Below are 25,492 nucleotides of genomic sequence, written 5' to 3'. Positions count from 1 at the left end.
AGAGCCTGCCGAGGGACTAGATCGCATGATCCTGAGATCATGACCTGAGCCAAGATCAAGAGTGGCACACTCAACCTGGAGTGCCACCCAGGTGCCCCATATTTTTTAATTTGTTTTAAAGTTTATTTATGTATTTAAGTAATGTCTACACCCAGTGTGGGGCTCACCCACAACCCCAAGATCAAGAGTCCCAAGCTCCTCCTGGAGCTAGCCAGCCGCCCCCTCAATTTATGGCTTTTAGAAAAGTTGCCACTTGGGGGTGCCTGGGTGGCTCAGATGGTTATGCATCTGATTTTGGCTTAGGTCATGGTCTCATGGTTTGTAGGTCTGAACCCCACGTCGGGCTCTGTGCTGACAGCCTGCTTGGGATTCTCTCTCTCCCTCTCTCTCTCTCTGCCTCTCCACGCTCTATCCTTCTCTCTCTCTCGCTCTCTCTCAAAATAAACAAGTGAACTTTTTTTTTTTTTTAAAGTTGGAACTTAAAACAGTAGAATGTTTCTAGCCCCTGCTCCGACCACCTCGGGCCTAGCTCTTCCGAGGCTGCGTAACAGGTGTCCCCTCCCTGAATCACAGAAGGCACGGGTGGTCCCTGGACAAAGGGAGACCACTCTCAGAGACTTAAATTGGGGCTCCCCAGAAGCAGAGACTGAGGCAGGTGGGGATTCTCTTGCAAGTGATGGACTGAGGGAGGGCCCTCCGGAGAAACCGGTAGAAAAGTCAGGGGAGGCTGGGCAGAGCTGGGGAAGGAGCCAAGCAAACAAGAGCTTTCAGGAGAGGTCTAGGTGCAGCCGACCCCACAGGGAGCTCTGGGGTATTTATTATACTGCGGGGTTTGTTCTGCCTTGGGGCCAGGAAGCTGGGCTTTATACCCCACCCTGTTAGTCAGCCATCGGCCATGGGCCGAGCTGGCCATCTGGGTAACCTCCCAGGCATCTCCTGGTAGGCCAGCTCCCATTAGCTAAGAGAATCTTCCAAAGAAGGCTGGAGCTCTGCGCCTTTAGTAGCCAACACCCACACCAGCTGGAAGGCAGGTGTGCTGGCCTATGTAGTGGACCAGGCAGGACACCAAGAGCATCCAGCACAGAAGGTAAATTCACTATGTGCTGCAGTCCAGGGTGGATTAGAAAGAAAGAGTCTAAGCAGAGATTGAAAACACGATGACGAGAAAAAATTAGCAAAAGCTGTGTACTTGGACAGATCATCACATCAGCTCTATCTGAGAATGAGCTGTTTCACTATTTGATGCTTGTTAATGTTTTGTTGGCTTAATTAAATTGTCCTTTGGCTTTATTTTTACTAATGACAAAAGAAATCTATGTTCGCTGTCAATTATTCAGATCAAGAGTCACATGCTTGGGGCACTTGGGTGGCTCAGTTGGTTGGGTGTCCAACTCTTGATTTCAGCTCAGGTCATGATCTCGTGTTTTGTGTGTTCAGGCCCCACATCGGGCTCTGTGCTGACAGCATGGAGCCTGCTTGGGATTCTGTACCTCTCTTTCTCTCTGCCCTTCCCTGCTCACTCTCTGTCTCTCTCACTCTCAAAAATAAATAAAACATTAAAAAAAAAGAGAGAGAGAGTTACATGCTCTACCTATCAGGGCCAGGCAAGTGCCCCTGATAACCACTGTTAAGAGCTAGAAATATATTACCTCCAGTATTATCTATAGAAATAATTGTTCTGGGAGCACCTGGGTGACTCAGTCAGTTAAAGTGTCCAACTTTGGCTCAGTCATGATCTCATGGTTCATGGGTTCGAGAGCCCTGCATTGGGCTCTGTGCTGATAGCCAGCTCAGAGCCTAGAGCCTGCTTCAGATTCTGTATCTCCCTCTCTCTCTGACCCTCCCCTACTCATGCTGTCCCTCTCTCTCTCTCTCTCAGAAATAAATAAAACATTTAAAAATTTTTTTAAAAAAGAAATCATTGTTTTGCAACGTCTAGAAAACAAAGACCTCGTTAAATATGATCTACTAAAACTTTTAGCAAATATAATTAATGGTAAATTTGAAAGCTGTCTTTCTGAGATGGGGAACCAGACAAAGATTCCCACTTGTGTCACAAATACTAACCAATGTTCTAAAGGCCTTAGGCCATGCAAGATGGCAAAAATTAAGACAAGTTAGGAGGTACCTGGGGGACTCAGTTGGTTGAGTGTCCAACTTCAGCTCAGGTCATGATCTCATGGTTCGTGAGTTGAAGCCCCGCATTAGGCTCACTAGTGTCAGTTCGGCAGAGCCCGCTTTGGATCCTCTGTCCCCCTCTCTCTGCCCTTCCCCTGCTTGCACTCTCTCAAAAACAAATAAAAAAATTTTTTTAAAGAGAAAGTTTGGGGAGCCTGGGTGGCTCAGTCAATAAAGCAATTAAACATCTGACTTCAGCTCAGGTCATGATCTCACAGTTCGTGAGTTCAAGCCCCGCATTGGGTTCTTTGCTGACAGTTCAGAGCCTGGAGCCTGTTTCAGATTCTGTGTCTCCCTCTTTCTCTGCCCCACCCCCACCTGTGCTCTGTCTCTCTCTGTCTCAAAAATAAATTACAAAAACTATAAAAAAAAAAGAAAAAGTTTGGACAGAAAGAAGTAAAACTGCCATTATTCAATAGTGACATGATTGTGCACAGAGAAACCCCAAGTGAATCTAAAAATGAAGTCTTAGGATAAATAAATTACTTTAACAAGTTTCCTAGATACAGATCACTATAAAAAACATACTTCTATACATGGCACCAATTATAAAATGAAATGTAAAAAAGCACAATGACATAAAAAATTAAAATACCTAGAAATTAATTTTTAAAATGTGTGTGTGATGGTGCCTGGCTGGCTCAGTTGGTACAGTATGCAACTTTTGACCTCAGGGTTGTGAGTTTGAGTTCTGCATTGGGTATAGAAATTACTTAAAAATAAAATCTTAAAGGGGCACCTGGGTGGCTCAGCCTGTTGAGTGATCAACTTGACTCAGATCATGATCGCATGGTTCATGGGTTCAAGCCCCATATCAGGGTAGCTGCTGTCAGTGCAGAGCCCACTTCAGATCCTCTCCCTTTCTTTCTCCTCCTCTCCCGCTTGTTGTTGTTGTTTGTTTTTTTTTTTTTTTTTAATTTCTAGGAGAGAGAGAGAGAGACAGCGTGAGCAGGGGAGGGCCAGAGAGAGAGGGAGTCACAGACTGAAACAGGCTCCAGGCTCCGAGCTGGCAGTCAGCACAGAGCCCGACGCGGGGCTCGAACCCAGGAACCGCGAGATCATGACCTAAGTGAAAGTCCGACGCTTAACCAACTAAGCCACCCAGGCGCCCCTCCTCCTCTCCCGCTTGTGATCTCTCTTTCAAAAAGAAAGAAACCTTTAAAAAAATGAAATGAAATAAAATCTTTATAAAAAAAAAGTTGAGCGGTACCTGTTTAGCTTAGTCAGTTAAGCGAGCGACTTTGGTTTAGGTCATGATCTTGCAGTCATGAGTTCAAGCCCTGTGTCGGGCTCTGTGCTGACAGCTTAGAGCCTGGAACCTGCTTTGAATTCTGTGTCTCCCTCTCTCTCTGCCTCTTGCCCACTCACTCTCTGTCTCTCTCTCTCAAAAAAAAATGAATAAACATTAAAAAATTTTTTTGTTTAGGGGCTTCTGGGGGGCTCAATCCATTAAGTGACTGACTTCGGCTCAGGTTGTGATCTCATGGCTGGGGAGTTCGAGCCCAACATTGGGTTCTGTGCTGACAGCTTGGAACTTGGAGCCTGGAGCCTGCTTCAGATTCTGTCTCCATCTCTCTCTGCCCTTCCCCTATTCACACTCTGTCTCCTTCTGTCTCTCAAACATAAATACGTATTTAAAAACTTTTTTAATAAAAATAATTTTTTAAGTTGTGTATGATTTCTGTACCAAGCAAAAACAAAAACAAAAACAAAACCCTATAAAACATTATTGAAAAGAAGTGAAGGATTTTTGAGCTAGTGCTCAGGCATCCCATATTAAACTTTTTATTGAAATGTAAAAAAGCACGATGTGAATGTAAAACAGCACCCTCCTATTTGGGAGGGTGATTTTCTGTCCCTTACCATAAGCATTGAACAAATCAATAGCATTGCTTACTTGTCAGGATCAGCCAAAAATACATGACATGCACACTGCCCTTTATCTTTAGAACAATTCTGTCCACTGTGACTATCTCCATTGTACAAGAGGAAACAGAGGGTCAGAGGGTTTAAATAAATTGCCTAAAGTCACCTGGACAGTAAATTCTAACCCAGGTCTGTCTGACTCAGGAAACACTACTCAGAATCACCATTCAGTGGCTGGAAATTCAATCTTCAGATTTATGGCAAAGCAATCTTTTGAAGTTAGAGTTGTAGGAACATTTGTAAAATGAATTTCAAAACTTCCGTGAAGTAGCAAAGGTTGATCTTCATGCCAGAAATCCTAGGTGTGAGTTCACCATTTGGGGGAACTCTTGGCAGAAAGGCAGTCACTTGCATGTGCAGTGAGAACGACTGGACACTAGATGGCGCTGCAGCTCTTTTCAGTGCCATCACCACCTGCCTTAAGATGGTTTGTTTCTGGGGGCCAAACGGAGGAGAGCAAAGAAATGAGAAAAACAAGCACAATGTAAAGCTTTTTTTTTTCTTTTAATGTAATATACTAAATTTAAAAGGCCACGGGCGCCTGGGTGGCTCAGCTGGTTGAGTGTCTGAGCCTTGGTTTCATGATCAGCTCAGGTCATGATCCCAGGGTCAGGGGATCGAGCCTCTGAGCTCCTAATTGAGCATAAAGCCTGCTTGTGATTCTCCCTCTCTCTCCCTCTGCCCCCTTCCCCGTTCACGCTTTCTCTCTCTCTCTCTCTCAAATAAAAATAAAAATAAACAGGGGCACCTGGGTGGCTTGGTGGGTTGAGCGTCCTATTTCGGCTCAGGTCATGGTCTAGAGGTTTATGAGTTCAAGTCCCACATCGGGCTCCCTGCTGTCAGCTCAAAGCCCACTTCAGATCCTCTGTCACCCCCCTTCTCTGCCCTGCTCCCGGTTGAGCTCTCTCAAAAAAATAATAAAACATTTAAAAATAATAAAATATAAATAAAAGGCCATTCTACATTCTGAGAGTGTGTCCTTCTTATTTGAGTGGTAATAGATGGGTATTCCTATTGTGGGGACCTCCCCTGACCACCACCTTTAAAAAAAATCTTACTGGGGGGGCGCCTGGGTAGCTTAGTCGGTTAAGCGTCCGACTTTCGCTTAGGTCATGATCTTGCAGTTTGTGGGTTCGAGCCCCGCGTCGGGCTCTGTGCTGACAGCCAGCTCAGAGCCTGGAGCCTGTTTCAGTCTGTGACTCCCTCTCTCTCTGACCCTCCCCTGTTCACGCTGTCTCTCTCTCTCTCTCTCTCTCTCCTAGAAAAAAAAATTTTTTTAATAAAAAAAATTTAAAAAATCTTACTGGGGAGCCTAGGTGTCTTAATCAGTTAAGCATCTGACTCTATTTCTGCTTAAGTCATGATCTCACAGTTGGTGAGTTTGAGCCCCACATCAGCTCGAATTCTTGGGATTCTCTTTTTCTCCTTCTCTCTCTGCCCTTCCCTCCGCTCGTGTGCGCGCTCTCTCTCTCTCTCAAAATGAATAAATAAACAAAAAACTCTTACTGAACTGTGAATTCTGAAAGTCTGGAATCAGTAAAGTATCAGCTTCCCATGAAAAATGGACCCAAGTCAAATATCTTAATGCGGTTAAAGATTCCTGGCCCTCCAAGCAGCATTTCTTGAAATAAACAAGCTGCAAAAGTTAAATACAGTCATGCACATTATATTTAGATGCTCTTTTATTTTTTATTGATAGTGAAATGAAAAGATGTTGATGACAGAGTCGTGAAATTGAGGAAGCTCAGAGTCAGTAGGAACTTCCGAAGGGAAATGCAGACATGAATTCTTAAATAGTTGGACCATCGGGAAGGTTCCAATATATGGGGAGTTGATTCTAGAGAAAATAAAGCAAAAAGTCTTTTAGCCATCGAAGGTCAAGGCACAACTGAGGGTTGAGGAGAAGGCACAGACCTGCTACAGGGGACTGGGGATGTTCTGAAATGGAAGGGAGGGCAAGGGGGAAGAGGAATCCTGGATGAATATAGTCTTGTTTTGCTCTCAAAGCTGGTGACTCTTTGTGTCTCTGTCTCCGGCCAAAAGTGTCAGGGTCCCAGGGATGGGGATAGAAGACCATCCAGTTACAGACACAGTTCTGTTTTGTTTTGTTTCATTCAGAACTGTTGAAATCTTAAACTTTCCGCTTGGATGTGCTTCCAGAAATTTCCATTCATTCCTGCTGCCCTCACACACACCAAGACAGCTATCTGTTGCTATTTCTAGGCCTTACTTGAAATTCTACTTCAGTGTTTCCTTTTACTTTTCTTTTCTTTCTTTCTTTTTGAGAGAGAGAGAGAGCATGCATGGGGGAAGGGCAGAGAGAGGGGGAGACAGAGGATTGAAAGCAGGCTCCCCACTGAGAGCAGAGAGCCTGAAGCAGGCCTCGAACCCCCAAACCGCGAGATCATGACCTGAGCCTAAGTCAGACACGCAACCAGCTGAGCCACTCAGGCGCCCCTTCAGTGTTTCTTTACCGAATAATTTCCTCTAGCCTCCTATGTGCCGGGCACAGTTCTCGCTGCTACACATTTTGAATCTTCACAATAGGAATAGTTTCTCGCAAGTCACCGGTGAGGAGCCTGTGAACACAAACAGGTGTGGCAGTTCTCTTAGCATGACGTTTCCTCTTGGTCATGGGTTCTGTCCAGACCAGGGCTCCGGGGACTGGTCTGAAGAGGGGGTGGCCTGGAGCTGTGGGGGGTGGAGTGTCAGAGAAATTAGAGGCTGAGTCCCAGAGAGGAAAACCAGGGAAAGTCCCAAGCGCCAAGGTCAGGAAAGCAGGTGTTGGGCAAGAGTCTGATAGGAAGCTAAGGTTGGGCACGAGAGAGTAAGTAAGATGGCCCAGCCAGTTTGGGGAGCGGGGCTGGAAAGATTCCCACAGATACAGGAGCTGAAGGGCAAGAGCGTCCTGGGGCTGCCACCGCATGGCACCAGGAACCTGGGACTTCAGATGGTGAAGGGCAGCAAGGGAAGCAGCGAGGCCAGTGTCGGGTTTCCTGTAGGAGACCCCAGGCATAAAGTCTTCTACTGGGACAGCTCTCTTCCAATTCTCCCATTTGTCACCCCCCTGTAGGTGCTCTGAGCTCTAAAATTAACCCCATGTTTCCTGTATAGGAAATGGTCATGCAAAAGAGCTCAATAGGTTCTAGGTTTCCATTTTTAAAAAATATATTTAAAAACGCATGCATATAGCTTGTTTTGTTTTTAGTCAAGGCAGGTTTAAAAGGCTAACAACAGGGGCTCCTGGGTGGCTCAGTCAGTTAAGGGTTCAACTCTTGATCTCAGCTAAGGTCTTGATCTCAGGGATGTGAGTTCAAGTTGTGCGTTGGGCTTCACAGTGGACATGAAGGCTACTTAAAAAAACAAAAAAACAAACAAACAAAAAAAAAGGCTTACAACAAAATCCAGGTTTGCCTATCCCATCCCAATCTTCCTCCTCAAAGGCAACTTCTTTGCTATCACTTCCTGTTACATCATCTCCATTTTCTCAATTATCAATCTTTGACATCATTAATTGATTTGCACATGGGGAATTAATTCTCTCTTCACAACCACTTCCACCTCCCTTCAATCTCCCAATAAATTTTATGTCATCATTTTTATTAATGATGAGCAATGTTACAATGATGTAATTATTCACAGCTGAAATGCATAGTATACGATAATTAAACATTTTCTTTCTTTTTTTTATTTTTAAAAAAATTTTTAAGAATTTATTTCTGAGAGACAGAGAGAGACAGCGTGAGCAGGGGAGGGTCAGAGAGAGAGGGAGATACGGAATCTGAAGCAGGCTCCAAGCTCTGAGCTGTCAGCACAGAGCCTGACGCAGGCCCCGAACCCATGAACTGTGAGATCGTGACTTGAGCCAAAGTCAGACACCCAACCAACTGAGCCACCCAGGCGCCCCACATTTTCTTTTTTTTAAGTTTACTTATTCTGAGAGAGAGTGTGTGCATGTGTGTGAGTGGGGGAGGGGCAGAGAGAGAATCCCAAGCAGGCTTTCTGTGTCAGTACAGAGCCTGATGACATGGGGCTTGATCTCATGAACCATGACATTATGACCTGAGCTGTAATCAAGGGTCAGATGGTTAACTGACCGAATCACTCAGAAGCCCCTGAACTTTTTCTTGTACAGCTTTTTGTTTTTTCTGTAATTAATAACTGCCTCCGTTTTTCATTGCCTTACTTTTCTATGTATCTAATGTTTTTTGTGTTTTTCTTTTTTTAACCAAACTCTTAGTAGATTTTTTTATACCTATCTAGAGCCCTCCTGCCCTGATGCAGACTGCTTGCTCTCTTAGCCTATGGCACCACTTTTCTCCTCAGAATCCCTTTATTCCAATCCCATCCTATGTGGGAGCTCTGTTTCCTGGATCCCATGACTTGCCTTCTTGGGATAGTTCCTTATTCTCATGAAGCACATCCAGTCTTTACTTTTCTAAACATATTCACTATACATTCTTAACAGCTTTATTTATTTTTAATTTTTTTCAATATTTATTTATTTCTGAGAGACAGAGAGAAATAGAGCAGGAACAGAGGAGGAGCACAGAGAGAGGGGACACAGAATCTGAAGCAGACTCCCGGCTCTGAGCTGTTAGCACAGAGCCTGACATGGGGCTCAAACCCATGAACCATGAGATCATGACCTGAGCTGAAGTGGGATGCTTAGCCAACTGAGACACCCAGGTGCCCCCTAACAGCTTAATTTAGATAGAAATCACATTCCATACAATTAACTGGCTTAAAGTATAAAATTATCCTCCTAACCCCTCCCACTATACCACCACCCCAGCACCTGGCAATCACTTATCTATCTTTATAAACTTGATTGTTATGGACATTTCATAATATGGAATCATAGAATATGTGGCCCTTTGTGACTAACTCCTTTCACTCAGCATAAAGTTGTCAAGATTCATCCATGTTGTAGCCTGTGTCAGTACTTCATTCATTCATTCATTCATTTATATCATGGTAAAATATACATAACATAAAATTTCCCATCTTAACCATTTTTTAAATTATAGTTTAGGAATGTTAAGTACATTCACATTGTTGTGCAACCATCTCCACTATCCATCACTAGAACTCTTTTCATCTTATAAAACTGAAACTCTGTACCCACCAAATGGCTCCATTGTTCTCCCTTCCCCCAGGCCCTGGCAATCATCATTTTACTTTCTGCCTCTATGAACTTGGCTACTCTAGGTACCTCATAACAGCGGAATCATACACGGCCTTGTGACTGGTTTATTATGCTTCTCATGATGTCCTCAAGATTCATTCTTGTTGTATCAGAATTTCTTTCCTTTTAAAGGCTGAAAAATATTCCATTGTATGTACATGGCACATTTTGTTTTCCCATTCATCCATTTGTATGTCTTCTTTGGAGAAATGTTTTCCTCAAATCCTTTACCTATTTTTTATTGGGCTGCCTTTTTATTATTGAATTGTAATACTTTATGTATTCTAAATACAAGTCCTTTATGAGATACAGATTTATGAGAGAGAGGGCAAGATGGCGGAGAAGTAAGGAGCTCCATACTTGCACTCGCGCCCATACATCACACAGAAGAGATACAGATTTACATTTTTTTCTCTCATTCTGTAGGAATGGCAAGATACGCTCTTTTTTTAAGTTTATTCGTTTATTTTGAGAGGGGGGAGAGTCAGGCTCTGTGCTAACAGAGCGTGATGTAGGGCTCCATCTCACAAACTGTGAGATCATGACCTGAAATGAAATCAACAGTCAGATGCTTAACTGACTGAGCCACCCAGGTGCCCCAAGATATACTTTTTGAGTCCTCGAATGTTTGAAGAAATTCTTTAGCCCATCCTGACACTTGATTAGTGGGTTTGGTTGGGTCTCAAAGTTCTAGAGGCTGAGAAGTCCAAGATCAAGGTTCTGGCCAATTCTGTTTCTTTTTTTTCTTTTTTTTTTTTTAAATGTTTTTATTTATTTCTAGGAGAGAGAGAGACACACAACGTGAGGAGGGGAGGGTCAGAGAGAGAGGGAGTCACAGACTGAAACAGGCTCCAGGCTCTGAGCTGGCAGTCAGCACAGAGCCCGACGCGGGGCTCGAACTCACGAACCGCGAGATCATGACCTAAGCGAAAGTCGGACGCTTAACCGACTAAGCCACCCAGGCGCCCCTGGCCAATTCTGTTTCTGACAAGGGCTCCCTTCCTAGCTTGGAAGTAGCTCCCTTCTCATTGTGTGTGCCTATGACCTCTGTGCAGAGTGTTGGGGGCATGGAGAGAACAAGTGAGTACTCCCTGGTGCCTCTCTCTCTTTTTTTTTTTTTTGAGAGAGCACATGATCAGGGGAGAGAGGCAACAGGAGAGAGAGAGAGAGAGAGAGAGAATTTTAAGCAGGCTCTATGCTCAGCTTGGGTCCTGACTCAGGGCTCGATCCCATAACTCTGGGATCATGACCTGAACTGAAACCAAGTCAGATGCTCAACCAACAAAGCCACCCAGGTGCCCCCGGTGTGTCTTCTTATGAAGACATTAATTCTATTGGATCAGGGCCTCACTCTTAGGTCTCACTTAATCCTTCCTCCAAATACAGCCATGCTGGGCATTAGGGCTTCAACATATAAATTTGGGGGTGGAGGTGGGGTATAAGCATTCAATTCATAACAATCACATGCCAAAAATTATTTGTTGTTTATTTGAAATTCACATGTAACTAGACATCCTGCATTTCACCCGGTGATCCTACTCACCTGGCCATGCTTTCTGTGCACCTTCTCTGTGCCAGGCCCTGGGCATGGGCTCATTCAGTCCTCACAACAGCACTGCTAGGGAGATACCATACCTGCTTTTATCTCAGGAGGAAGTCATGCCTTGAGAGGTTAAGCAACTTACCCAAAGTCACACAACTACCAGGTGGCCAAGGCGGATGGATGAGGCAAGAGTCAAACCATGCAGGAAGCAAATCCAGAGCATATGACTGCCAGACCAAGGCTGGGAACTACTTTGATAAAGTCTTTCTAAACACAGTGTCACGCTTGAGACCAGGCTCGTTTAGCCCAAAATACCTGAAGTTATCAGAAATAAAATTACGAGGGTGTCTTGTGGCTCAGTCAGTTGAGCACTGGACTTAATTTCGGCTCAGGTCATGATCCCAGGACTGTGGGATGGAGCCCCACATTGGGCTCTGCTCTGAGTGTGGAGCCCGCTTAAGATTCTTTCTCTCCCTCCCACTGCCCCCTCCCTGCTTGCACTCTCTCTCTCTCCTTAAATTAAAAAAAAAATCTTTTTAATTAAAAAATAAATAAAATTATGTACAAAAGCCAGAAGCCCATGAGTGAGTAATAATGCAACCTCTTGCCCTCCAAAAACTATATTCATAAAACAATGAACTACCAGAAAACGGTTCTTCCAGAGTAATACACTAAAAAAATTTTTTTTAAGTTTATATACTCATTTTGAGAGAGACAGAGATAGCACGAGTGGGGCATGGAGAGGGAGAGAGGATTCCTAGGAAGGTCCACACTGTCAGCACAGAGCCCGATGAGGGGCTCGAACTCATGAACTTTGAGATCATGACCTGAACTGAAACCAAGAGCAGGACACTTAACAGACTGAGCCACCCAGGTGCCCCCAGAGCAATACATTTAAAAATGGATGAAATGGGGCACCTGGGTGGCTCAGTCAGTCGAGAGTCCGACTCCGGCTCAGGTCATGATCTCACAGTTTGTGGGTTCCAGCCCAGTATCAGGCTCTGTGCTAACAACTAGCTCAGAGCCTGGAGCCTGTTTTGGATTCCGTGTCTCCCTCTCTCTCTGACCCTCCCCTGCCCACACCGTCTCTCTCTCTCTCAGAAATAAATAAAACATAAAAAAAAATGGATGAATTGACTCCAGAGAAACTGGAATCAGATATTGCCAGGTCCTTGCCTTCTTCTTTGTTTTCTCCTAGGATATTCACCTTTCCTTTCTTTTTTCAACTTAAAAAAATTTCCATTTTGGGGCGCCTGGATGGCTCAGTCAGTTAAACGTCCAACTTCGGCTCAGGTCATGATCTCACAGTAAATGGGTTAGAGCCCCGTGTCGGGCTCTGTGCTGAAGCCTACTTCCAAGACTGGAGCCTGTCTTGGGATTCTGTGTCTCCCTCTCTCTCTTCCCCTCCCCTGCTCATGCTCTCTCTCTCTCTCTCTCTTTCTCTCTCTCTCAGAAATAAATAAAACATTATTAAAATATCTTATTTATTTATTTATTTTTAAGTTCATTTGTTTATTTTGAGATCGAGAGAAAGGGCTCGGGCCAAGTGCGCCCACACGTGAGCATGCAAATAGGGGAGGGGCAGAGAGAGAGGGAGAGAGAATCCCAAGTAGGCTCTGTGCTCACAGCATGGAGCATTTTGAGGAGAACTCAGTATCATGGTGGTGAGATCATGCCTGGAGCCAAAATCCAGAGTCGGGCACCTAACTAACTGAGCCACCCAAGTGCCCCTCCATTTTTATTATTTATTTATTTTTCCATTTTTATTTTTTTAAATGAGGTAGAATTAACATCAACAAAATGCACCGATCTTAATGTACAATTTGACACTTTTGGACTCTAACCACTGCCCCAAACAAAATGTAGAATATTTTCATCATTGCAGAAAGTCCCTCTGACTTCTTTCCTCTCCCCTCATGGCAACCATTTTTTTGACTTCTCTCACATTAGGTTAGTTTAGCCTGTTCTTGAACTTCATACAAACAGATTGATACAGGTTATACTCTTTTGTATCTGGTTTCTTTCATTTAACATGTTTTGGTCCTTTTTATTTAAGTGAAATTCACATAACACAAAGTGTACACATCAGTGGCATTTAGTTCATTCACAATGTTGTGAAACCACCACCTCTGTCTAGTTCCACCACATTTCCCCCACAAAGAGGCCCCCCATTCCCCGTTCAGCAGTCACCCTCTGGTTCTCTCCCCACCCACAAATACCCCCCCCAACCCTTGGCAACCACTGACCCGCTTTCTGTCTAACCTTCACAGTCTATGGTTCATCAGTTCTCAACTGTCTGGTAAAATCCCACAGGCAGAGGGGAATTACTAAAAAAGGCTCCAAAGAAAGGGAGGAAGACAAAAACACCACTAGGTAAAGTAAAATTAAGCCAGATGATTAAGCTATAATCTCTACTCTTCGGCCATGAAGCCTACTCTTCATCTTGAGCAGAAGGTCCCTGCTCAGATCAGTCTTGAAGGTTACGCTAGTGCTATCTATGCAAACGGTGTTTTATTTTCTTATCAATAAAGCACATTTCGGTGCTAATATTGAAAGGGAAAAAAGCTCCACCGTTTTTTTCCACAGCTGGCTCATTCTACAAATGGCATTGACATAAAGACCAAAGTAAATGTTAGCAACCTGCAAACAGTAGCAGGTGTTTTAAATACAAGAATAGCAGCCGCTGGGGAGAACCGTGGCCACCTGCTAAGCTGCATCTACTCAGAATTCATTGAAACAGTCATAATAGGGATGATTTCTGAATTGTAGGTGCATTCTGTTATTGGCTTTTTGTTTTTTTGGGTTTTATTATTTTTTTTGATAGGTCCTTTCTTGCATTGCAAGGGAGTTTTAGATAATTTCTGATCTTTTATAACTGGGTTTTTGTTACCACCATATCCTTAGCACCAATACGTAAGGTTATGGTTGGCACACAGTAGGTGAACAATAAGACATTTTGGAATAAATGAGTGAATAAATGAATTAATTATGTGTCCTGCCGATGGTAAAAATGGAATCATACAATTGTTGCATTTTAGACTCAGAGGAGAACTAGGGAGAAGGAAAACGAAATGAATGATCTCTCACAAGGGACTATCTATGCAAGGTGGTTTCTATACACTATCCTATTTAATCCTGTTCTTAGCTGAAGGGACGATAATGATCCTTGAATCAAAAGGCCCATTTGTGTCTAAAGCACAGAAAGTTTCAAAAGACAGAGTATTTGCTTGTAAAGAAAAAAAATGGAGGGGAGCCTGGGTGGCTCAGTCGGTTAAACATCTGACTTTGGCTCAGGGCATGATCTTGTGGTTTATGAGTTCGAGCCCCGCGTCGGGCTCTGTGCTGACGGCTCAGAGCATGCAGCCTGCTTCAGATTCGGTGTCTTCCTCTCTGTCTGCCCCTCCCCTGCTTGCTCTCGCTCTCTCTCTTTCTCTCTGTCTCCGAAAAATAAATAAGCATTTTTAAAAAGTGGAGTACATCTTCCTGGGCAGGTTTTAGGCAAATAAGCCTTTACTGGTTACACAAGTCAAATTCATATTTTAGGAATATGGTCACGGATGGTCACGGATGAGCAGCAGCAGTCAGGACACAGGAGGCCAACAGGCTTGGCTCTGGAGCATCAGGGATTTGCCAGTGGGTCCTGGCCAAGTCAGCCTCACTGTGCTGCAGATGAGCAACGGATTAGGGCTGTACTCAGTGCCTGCAAGCACTCCCCCACAAAGGGCAAATTCAATCAATAATAATTACACAGTGTAACCAAGAGGCTCAGGGGTACAAAAGTGCCTACGATCTGGTCCCTACTTCCTTCTCTGGTAGGACAAACAGCCATCCTGGCTTGCTGGGACTATCTTAGTTATCCCACGAAATGTCCCACATCCTGGGAAACCCCTCAGTCCCAGGCACACCCCGACAACTGGCACTTATAAGAGGCCTTGAGGGTGGAGGAAACCACGTGTACAATAATAATAAACACTACAGGTAGCGTGTGATTCTGTGTCTAATACAGAGACCCCAACAGTACTGTGCTAACCACATCAGTGCCTATAGCAGAAGAGATGTCTAGCAATCATGATCCTTCTTTGTTTAAAAATGTGATACTTTGGGGAGCCTGGGTGGCTCAGTCAGTTGGGAATCCAACTATTGATTTCAGCTCAGGTCATGATCCCAGGGTTATGGGATCGAGCCCCATGTCTGACTTCATGCTGAGAGTGGAGCCTACTTGAGATTCTCTCTCCCTCTCTCTCTCTCTCTCTCTTTTTCCCCCTGCCCTTCTCCCCTACTTCGGCTCTCTCTCTCTTAAAAAAAAAGTGATACTTTGTGGGGGTGCCCGACTGACTCCGCTGGTAGAGCATGTGACTTTCAACCTCAAGGTTGTGAGTTCAAGCCCACATTGGGCATGAAGCCTACCTAAAGAGAAAATGTGATACTTTGTGCATTATAATGTTTTGCATTAATATAGATTTTTTAAAAATATTACATCAAAATATTCTTAATCTCAATTACTGAATTTGGGGGCACTCTCTTAAAGTTTGCACCCAAGGCAAAATTTACTCTATGCCAACCTTGCAATGCAGCTCTAAATGTTAGCCCCACGTCTCCAGTATAGACTTTGAAAGCAGGGACAAACTGCTTGGCTTCTCCATCTGAATGTCTTCATCTACACACAGAGGAGGGTAAACTACACAGTCCCTAAGGGCCTTTCCAGGTCCAAGTTCTTTGCTTTCATGATGAACCGAGATGAGCAAGGGCTAAAAGACGCTGGGGACAATCAGGGAAGCGAAAGAGAAGTAGCATTTCTGCTTGCCTACTCTCAGAGAAACAGAACCAGCAAGATATCTTTACATCTCTCATAGATATGTGATATGTGATATATATCATACAGCATGTATGTCTATAAATATATAGACAATCACATATTATATAAATGATATATATGACATGATTTACATATACGTGATTTTTTAACTATTTAAAAATTTTTTAATGTTTAATTCTGAGAGAGAGAGAATGCAAGTGAGGGAGGGGCAAAGAGAAAGGAGGCAGAGGATCCAAAACGGGCTCTGCACTGACAGCAGGGAGCCTGATGTGGGGCTCAAACTCACGAACCATGAGAGCATGATGGGCACTGAACTGACTGAGCCCCCCAGGCGCCCCTACATACACAGGATTTATCTTGAAGAACTGGCTTGTATGATTGCAGGGCTTGCATGTTTGAAATTTTTAGGGCAGATTGACAGGCAGGAAACTTGGGGCAGGAGCCAATGCGGCAACCCATAGGTGAAATTTCTTCTGAGACTCCCTTAGACAATCTCCTTTACTTGAAGTCAGCCAACTGAGATGCCTACCATGTCTACAAAATACCTCCACAGCAACACCTAGATTACTACTTAATAGAATAACTGGGTCTTCTAGTTTAGCCAGATCGACTCATAAAATTAACCATCCCAACAGGAGAAGACAGCTCAGAGAAGTTATGTAAATTGTCCAAGATTATCCAGCTGATTAGTGTCAAAGTTGGGACTGAAAAAGTGCTGTACGTGACCGCAAAGTCCACATTCTCCCAGGAGTCTTACTGTGTCTGGGTCTCCGGAGAATTTCCTGAAGCATCAGGACAGATTCCTCATTTCCTCATGAAACTGTTACTTCTCTGTCATAGATTTTTGTGTATGTCTTCTCCTGGACTGGGGATTCTTTGGGAAAAGGTCCCTGTGTAAGTATCTTGTTATAATCGACAGAACTAGTAAAAAGCCCCACATCTGCCAACCATTCAGTGAATATTTGCAGAATTAGAGAATCACTAATAGTTCCCGACATGCTGTGTTTCCCATGGACCAACACTGGACTGAGATTTAATTATGAGACGTCAACTATAACTTCTAACTCCTCCTCCATCCAGTTTAACTTTTGCTTTAACTGCATTTCCAATTCCCCACCAAAACAAAGGCAAAAGAAAGGACCCTTGTGGTCATGACAGTATATTCTAGAATTCTCCTGGGCATTCTCACTTAAGGTCTTGACAACCCGATGGGCTGGTTCTACCAGTATTCTTAGATGTATGGTAGGAAGACAGGGTCTCTGAAAAGTTAAGGATTTGTCTAGAGTCACGGAGTTTGTAAGCAGTGGAGCTGATACTTGAACCCAGGCAACTGGATTCTACGCTCTGCATGCCCAACCACTGCGCCGCAGCCAAACGGACTCCTGCAGCCACAAAGGACCTCAGAGCTCATCAAGCTGAGTTCCTCTACCTCGAGAGGAGGAACAGAGAGGCACACATGTTAATAATGGCAGCACCAGGACCAGACCTCTGAGCTGCTGGCTTCTAGCCCAGGGGTGCCTTCTCCTGGTTGTCTCTCAAAGCAAGGCCGCACTGGGGACCTCGCAGGCCCTGCCTGGGCCTCCAGGTGCTATTTACTCAGCTAGGTGTGGGCCCTGCCAGGTTCCCAGTCTGTTGTTTGCACAGTAAATGTCACGTAGGCCCCACCAGTGTACTCCCCAACCAAGGAATGGCAATGGCAATGGAGACGGAAAGGTACATTCTTTTGCTGGTTTCAGACACCTTGACTTCAGTTTTCAGTTTCTATAGAATAAAATGCAAATCACTGAAAGTGGGGGTCGCCTCAGAAGCCTCACGGCCTGAAAACAAAGAGCCAGGCCTGTGTGTGCAGCCTCCAGGATTCCAGGCAATATCCGAAGTCACAGAGGTCTAGGTTCAAATCCCCATTCTACCACTGACGAGTGGCATGACCTTGGGTTTAACCTCTCAACCTTCCTCCTCTGAGAAATGGAGCCAGTTCGTACCCAGCAGGAATAAAAGCCAGGACAGATGCCAGGGCCTTGCAGGCACCTGGTACACACGCCATGCTCATCAGCTATTGTTTGCACTATTGACTTATTTCACACACCCTGGTGCTTGTTTCCTTGACCATAAAAAGGAGCTTTAGATTCAGGAGGACAAAAACAAGTCTTGATATTCTTCGCTGCCCTGACTTCCTCTTACCTGGCTTCTTCCTGGAAAAAGGTTCCGAGAACTTTTAGAAGTAGAAAGTGAGCAAACAAGGGAGATTTCAATGAGTAAAAACAGGTTCTGTCTTTCTTGGGGAGGCGGCTGGCTGCCTGCAGCTCCAAGCAAATGCACCCAATCCGGAACGGTGCCTCCCCGATCCATTTCCAGCTGGAGGTTCCTGTTCTGGAACCAGGATATGCAAACAAGGGCTCTTTCAGGAAGGGAGGTTTCAGGGCCTCCGGATCCCATCAGCTGCCCATTCTCCCAGGGGAGCCAGCGGGACCTGTCAAGCCAGTGGCTGAGCCCAGAAGGCAAGCTGAAAGTTTCAAAGTCTATGAGGCCCCTGTCTTTTAAGTTTTTAATTGAAGAAGGATACATTCAAATGCCAGGGAGGGTGGGGGCGCCTGGGTGGCTCAGTCTGTTGAGCCTCCGACTCTTGATCTCAGCTCAGAGCATGATCTCACGGTTGTGACTTCAAGCACTGCATTGGGCTCCGTACTTAAGTAAATAGGGGTGCTTTGGTGGCTCAGTCAGTTGAGTGACCAGCTCTTCATTTGGGGTCAGATCATGATCTCACGGCTCATGAGTTCAAGCCCCGCCTCGGGTTGATCAGCTTGAGCTGATGGTGTGAAGCCTGCTTGGAGTTCTCTCTCTCTCCCTTTCTCTCTGTTCCTCCCCCACTTGTTCTCTCTCTCTCTCTGAAAATAAATAAATAACTTAAAAAATTTTAATAATAAAATTAATTAATTAATTTAATTACTTAATTTAATTAATCCCAAGAAATGCCAAGGAGGAAACAGTGTCGGTTTCTGGTTGCAAAGCCATGAGGAATGTAGAGAAAAAAATAAACAGGATGATATAGAAAAGGTCAGAACGACTTCACTGTACAAAGTGAGGAGGCAGGATAGGTCCAGGGAGCCCGGTCATAGGAGCCCTGAGTTCCCATGCCAACTGCTGACCCCAAGAGATAGCCTCTCCCTGGGACTCCAAGGGAGCGTGACAAAAGCATGTGAGCTCAGACACCCGAAAGTCCCTTCTGACTGTTTTAGAGAAAGAGACAGAGCGGAAATGGGAGAGGGAGGGACTGCAGAATTGAAAAGCCAAGCAAGGGCAGGGTGGGGGTGGGGAGAAATCCTTCCCCGCCTTTTCTCCCTTGTATCCTCGCCTCCAGTTTTTAAGAATAGTTGGTGGTTAAATGAGAAATAGTAAGGACACCTTCAAGAGTGCTGAGTGTGGAGAGGAGAGGAGCAAGGGGTGTCTCGGGAGGGTTAAAAGAAGTACACAGAAATGCAGAGGGATTTTCTTACCCACTTAGTTTTGAGAATATTTGCAGATGTTAAAGTTGAATATATTTTTTCAGGTTAGTTTCAGGTCTTTTTTAGCAAGAGATGAACTACTAGCGCTTCTCTATCTCAGGGCCAGGTGGCGTCTAAGCTTCTCTAGCAGGGAGGAGGGGCAGGGGTAAAAGAAAAGCTGAATCTTGCGCAAACTCCTACTCATCCTTCAAGGCCCATGTGAATATCTCCTGTATGCAGCCTTTCCTTTTGGCCCTCCCGGCTCAGTGCCACCATAGGGCTGGGTGCAGTCATACTGCACTGGAAATTATTCATTTGTCTCTCTGCTCTTCCAGGCTCTGGTCCCTTGAGAGCAAGGTAAAAGGTAGCACAGAGTCCAGGATGAATGAATGACCTGAAATCAAGGTTTTCTGGCAGTGGATCTGACCATGATGCCGGAAATAACAGTACACTGGGTGTGGACACCCAGCTCCTGGAAACCAAGTAACACTCATCAAAGGCAAATGGTTGAACACAGGGGCCGGGCAGAGATTATCAGGAGAACCTCAAGTCAATACAAAGGCAAATTGTTCTCTCTCTTCTTGCTGGTAACTGGGGGGTGTAGGACACTTGGATGATCAAGATGAGGGAGTCCCTTTAGAAAACTTTGTTGTCTGGCTTGGTCAGTTAAGCATCCGACTCTTGGTTTCAGCTCAGGCCATGATCTCATGGTTGGTGGGTTCGAGTCCCATATCAGGCTCTGTGCTGACAGCATAGAACCTGTTTTACATTCTCTCTTTTCCTCTCTCTCTCTCTCTACCCCTCTCCTTCTCATTCTTTCTCTCTCTCTCAAAAATAAAGTTTAAAAAAAAAGAAAACTTTGTTGTCAATTTTTCCCCCCAAAATGTCAAGTAAGACTTAGTCCACTTCTTGAAAGCCCAAGAGTTCATTTTTCCCTTAATTTTTAAAAATGTTTATTTATTTACTTAGTTTTTTAAAAAATGTTTTTATTTATTATTGAGACAGAGAGAAACAGAGCATGAGTGGGGGAGGGGCAGAGAGAGAGGGAGACACAGAATCTGAAGCAGCCTCCAGGCTCTGAGTTAGCTGTCAGCACAGAGCCCGACACGGGGCCCGAACTCACGAATTGTGAGATCATGACCTGAGCTGACGTCAGACACTTAACTGGCTGTCAGACACTTAACTGGCTGAGCCACCCAGGTGCCCCTAGCCTGAGAATTCTTCCTTTTCAAGACCCTGGTAAAAATGTCAATGGAGAAATGTTTACTCCCACTCGGAGCTGTAACGAGGACAGCTATCTTCTGTCCTCCTTTATCTGTTCCAGAAGGTAAGAAAAAGTCAGACTCACAGACCTTTTGAGCTGTAAATTATCTGGTCACCTGGAAGGTGAATCTAAAAGACACCCTGCCCCCTAGTTTGCATCTGTGGGATGTCAGAGAATCTGAGCTCATTCTTTCAGCCACTGCACCTGTCTCTGTACAGAACTGCCCCCCTGGATGGGCTCAGAGACCAAATCGGTGTGCCCTCCATCACCTACACGGCATTCCATGTGCTAAGGAGGCCGTTTGTGGGCAGGGATAGCTCATGAGCAGGTGTTTGTTTCTGCTGCTGCCACATTCCTTTAGATATCCAGACAGACCTTCCTGAGGTGAAGTCAAAGTGGCTCAGGCGGGATGGGCTGCATTTGCTCTGGAGCCTGGTGTGAAGCAAAACAACCTTCTCCCTGTGTTCCGGGCACGCTGCTACGTTGCTTTCATGCATGCACGTTCCTGCCTCTTCGAGTACAAACAAACAGCAACGAAGGAAGCTTTGAAGAGGTTCACAGCTTAGTCCAGTTTCTCCAGCAGGGCCGAGCGCTAACCTCCATTGTACCTGTCGCTCGGGTGCAGCGTAGGGTCCACTACTACTCAGCTCCCTGAGAGGCTGCTGATTGCAGGTACAGAAAACGATAAGTATTTTTGGAAAAGCATTGTAGGTCCTTTTTTTTAAAGTTTATTTATTTATTTTGAGAAAGAGACAGCACGAGTGGGGGAGGGACAGAGAGAGAGAGAGAGAGAGAGAGACAGAATTCCAAGCAGGCTCTATGCTGCCAGCGCAGAGCCCAACTCGGGGCTTGAACTCACGAACCTGGGAGATCATGCATGACCTGAGCTGAAACTGAGTCAGTCCGACGTTTAACGGACTGAGCCATCCAGGTGCCCCAAAAACATGGTAGATCTTAAGGGCTATAATAAATTCTATAATTCTGGAACTGTATGCTGGAAAATACAAATCATTTGCAAACAGGAAACGATTGTGTCTTGTACAAAACAATGGGGTCCCATTTTCAAATCCCAATGTCTTCCCCAGAGCACATGGCTTCACTCGCTTGTTCTGTGCAGAGCGGACCCCACAAGCCACCAACCAACCCTCAGTGTTGGCGTGAGCCAAACTCAGTCCCCGGAACCTCACCGTAGGTCACGGGTCTGTGTGCTCAGCAAATGTTTGCAGCCCTTTGCTGGGAATGTTATCCCAGGTCACACTAGCCGAGTAGATCTTTGGCAGCCTGTGGCCAGACCAGGGGTCAAGTGTTCTCAGGGTTGGGGGAGGCAGTAACTGGGGAATGCTCACTTGGTGTCCATTGCTATGACACTTTTCCTGCTTTGTAGACTCTGTCCCTGCTGTGACGGGTGACCGAATTTTACACTTAGTCATATATTTTCAGGACTCAACAGTCAATTGTTCTGCTTAGCCTTCTGGGACCTGTCAAACTTCTTGGCTACCAAATACCAAAAGATGGAAGAAAGGATGAGATTAATGGTAAGCTAGAGAGAATGTGAGAATGCCAGGTGGCATTAGGGTAACGGCCCCTGATAACTATAACACTTCACACACGTATCACATGCTTTCCCTGTGTCACCCACTATGTTAAATGCATTATATTGTTCAATATTTGATTCTCAGGGGAGCCTGGGTAGCTCAGTCGGTTAATCATCTGACTTCAGCTCTGGTCATGATCTCACAGTTCATGAATTTGAGTCCCACGTCGGGCTCTCTGCTGTTAGCACAGAGCCCACTTTGGATCTTCTGTACCCCTCGCTGTCTGCCCCTTCCCCACTCGTGCTCAGTCATGTGCACTCTCTTAAAAGTAAACATTTTAAAAAAATTACTTGAGGGGCGCCTGGGTGGCTCAGTCAGTTAACTGTCCAACTTCGGCTCAGGTCATGATCTCACGATTCGTGGGTTCCAGCCCCGCGTCAGGCTCTGTGCTGACAGCTAGCTCAGAGCTGGAGCCTGTTTCAGATTCTGTGTCTCCCTCTCTCTCTGACCCTCCCCTGCTCATGCTGTCTATCTCTCTCTTAGAAATAAATAAAAACATTTAAAAAATAATAAAATAAAAAAATTACTTGGGTCTCATTTTACTGACAAGGAAACTGAGGCTCAGAGAGGTTAAGTAACTTGTTCAAGGTTACCTAACTAGTATGTGTTGGAGCTGAAAACCTATACTATGTCCATCCATTTCACAAGCCAAGGCTGTATCCCCCCTTTCCACCCCCCAGGCTGTAATGACCATTCTTACAGGGTCTAGAAATGGAAGACGGATGGCCTCTGTCTCGATGTTCTCTGAAACAAACATAATTTTTTTTCTTCCTCCTCTTAAAGCTTTTTCTCTTCTCATATCCCCTTTATTCACCAAATCAGAGTTTGGTCTATATTTTACCCAACTGGCTCTTGGAACCACATAAATCTTGGCTGCTTTCATGGGAAAAAAAAGTTTATGAGAGAACAGAAATGGTACAGCTTGCTGTCTTTTTCCACATGAATATCAAACATACAAAGTCAGCTATAAATAGAAAAGAGGAATGGCGCACCTGGGTGGCTCAGTTGGTTGAGCATCTGACTCTTGATTTCAGCTCAGGTCATGATCCCAGGGTCATGGGATCCAGCAGCCCCTCTTCAGACTCCATGCTGAATGTGGAGCCTGCTTAAGATTCTCTCTCTCCCTCTGCCCCCTCTCCCACTCATGTTCTCTCTCTAATTAATCAATTAATTAAAATTTTAAGGAAGAGTTATTTGTTCGTTTGTTTATTTATTTATTTATTTTTAGTGAATTCTATCCCCAATGTGGGGCTCAAAATCACAACAAGAGATCAAGAGTTGTAAGTTCTACCAATGGAGCCAGCCAGGAGCCTCAGGATTTTGTTGTTGTTCTGAGAACTCCTAGGCCATTCTCCCTCTGGCTCATGCAAAAGCTCACGGCATCACCTACAGACAAAGCCACCTGACCAAAGCAGGAGGGATTCAGTCGCTATTATTTGGAGTCAAAGCCTTAGGGTATGTATGTGTCTGAGAAGGTTGAACCTGAGTTAAGTCAACTCCTCAAATAAATCTCCTTCACTGAAGTTAGTTATGAAACATTTTGGAAAAACAGATACACCACACAGAAGCTAAGGAATCGAAAACAAGGCAGGATCCTGAAATGGAAGATGGTATTAAGGGAAAAACTGGTGAAGTTCAAATAAAATTTAGAGTTTAGTTAGTAGCAACGTGTCAGTGTTGGTTTCTTAGCTTTGACCAATGTACCACTGGTAATGGAGGCTGAAGATTAGGGGGAACTGGCCTTGGGTGGGTAGGGGTGTGCAGGAATACAATACAACCTTGGCTTGCGAACATAACTCACCCCAGAAACATGCAGGTAATCCAAAGCATTTGTATATCAAAGCAAATTTCCCCATAAGAAATAATGGAAACTCAGAGACTCAGAAATGCCAGAGACTGAGCATCCAAGCATGGAAGACCATCACCCACAACACCCACAATCCCGGGGGGCAGGGAGGAGAGAGAGAGAGAGAGAGAGAGAGAAACCAGTGGCTCAGTTGTGATCGTGTGACGTTCAGGATCATGTACTACTCATATTGCAAGACATCACTCATTTATCAAGTTAAAATCTATTAGAAATGTTTGCTCATCTTGCAGGACACTCACAGAGCAAGTTGCTCACAGTCCAAGGTTTTACTGTACTCTGTACTAGCTTTTCAGTAAATCTAAAATTATGCCCAAACAAAAAGTTTATTAAAATTTTTTTGAAACCGGTGAATTGGTATTTATTCTCCCAGTACTAACGAAGGGAACTTGCAGCACTTAAACTCCTTTCAAGTAAGATAACACTTGTTTCTCTTACCGCGTTTGAACCTTGGTGTCAACAGAGGTACCGACAATGGAATGTTTGGTTTTCTTTATAAAGAGACCAAACCAGATGCAGAGCCATTTACTGCTCTGGGTCAATGCCAGGTGGAAAAGTTGCACTTCTCAAATGAATCTTTTCCTTTTGTTGCGTCCTTTGGCCCCTGTTTAATTTACTGGGCAAATGAACTGCAGCGTTTTGCAGAAGCCACAGGAGTATCCAATTTCTTAGAACCTTAATATACACAAATGAAAGTCAGGAAGTGTTGCAACAATTCTGCAAAGGGGTGGGCAGCCGCGGGATTGAAGGGAACATTCATCAACAGGACCAGGAGAATTTCCTGTCCACAGGCTCAGAGTCTCAACATGACTTAAACGGCTCACAAACGTCCTGCTTTAAAAACACATTAGTACAATTAAAAGCACTCGGGTCACTAGTCCTACAAATCAAAGGACTTCATTCCTAGCCAGTAATGAGCCCTGTGCCTTCAAAGTTGGTTTCTTCGTTGTGACAGATGTACCCATGGTCGTGCAAAATGACAGCATTAGGGGAAACTGGAACAGGAGAGGGATGTGCATAGATCTTTCTACAAGGCTAAGATGCAACTTTGATTTCATTAGGGAAACAAAAATATTATATAGAACTTTGCTCTTCACTCTTCCCTGTATCATTAAGAGTTTCTCAGGGGCACCCGGTGGCTCCGTTGCTTGAGTGTCTGATTTTGGCTCAGGTCTTGATCTCACAGTTCATGAGTTCGAGCCCCTCACTGAGCGCTCACTGATATCGCAGAGTCAGCTTTGGATCCTCTGTCCCCCCTCTCTCTCTGCCCCTCCCCTGCTCACGTTCTCTCTCTCTCAAAAATAAACAAACATTGAAGAAAAAGTTTTTCATTTTTCCTTGTGAGAATATAAAAGGTTGTCTTAGAATATTTGCTTTCCTTTTCCAATGGAGTTGGTGTTTAAAACAAGAGCAATAGCGGGGCGCCTGGGTGGCTTAGTCGGTTAAGCGTCCGACTTTCGCTTAGGTCATGATCTCGCGGTTTGTAGGTTCGAGCCCCGCGTCGGGCTCTGTGCTGACTGCCAGCTCAGAACCTGGAGCCTGTTTCAGTCTGTGACACCCTCTCTCTCTGACCCTCCCCTGCTCACGCTGTCTCTCTCTCTCTCCTAGAAATAAATAAAAAAAAATATTTAAAAAA

This window comes from Hyaena hyaena, unplaced genomic scaffold (assembly GCF_003009895.1).
Source record: "Hyaena hyaena isolate Hyena2069 unplaced genomic scaffold, ASM300989v1 scaffold_19, whole genome shotgun sequence".
Taxonomy (NCBI): Eukaryota; Metazoa; Chordata; class Mammalia; order Carnivora; family Hyaenidae; genus Hyaena; species Hyaena hyaena.
This window is presented reverse-complemented; position numbering follows the sequence as displayed.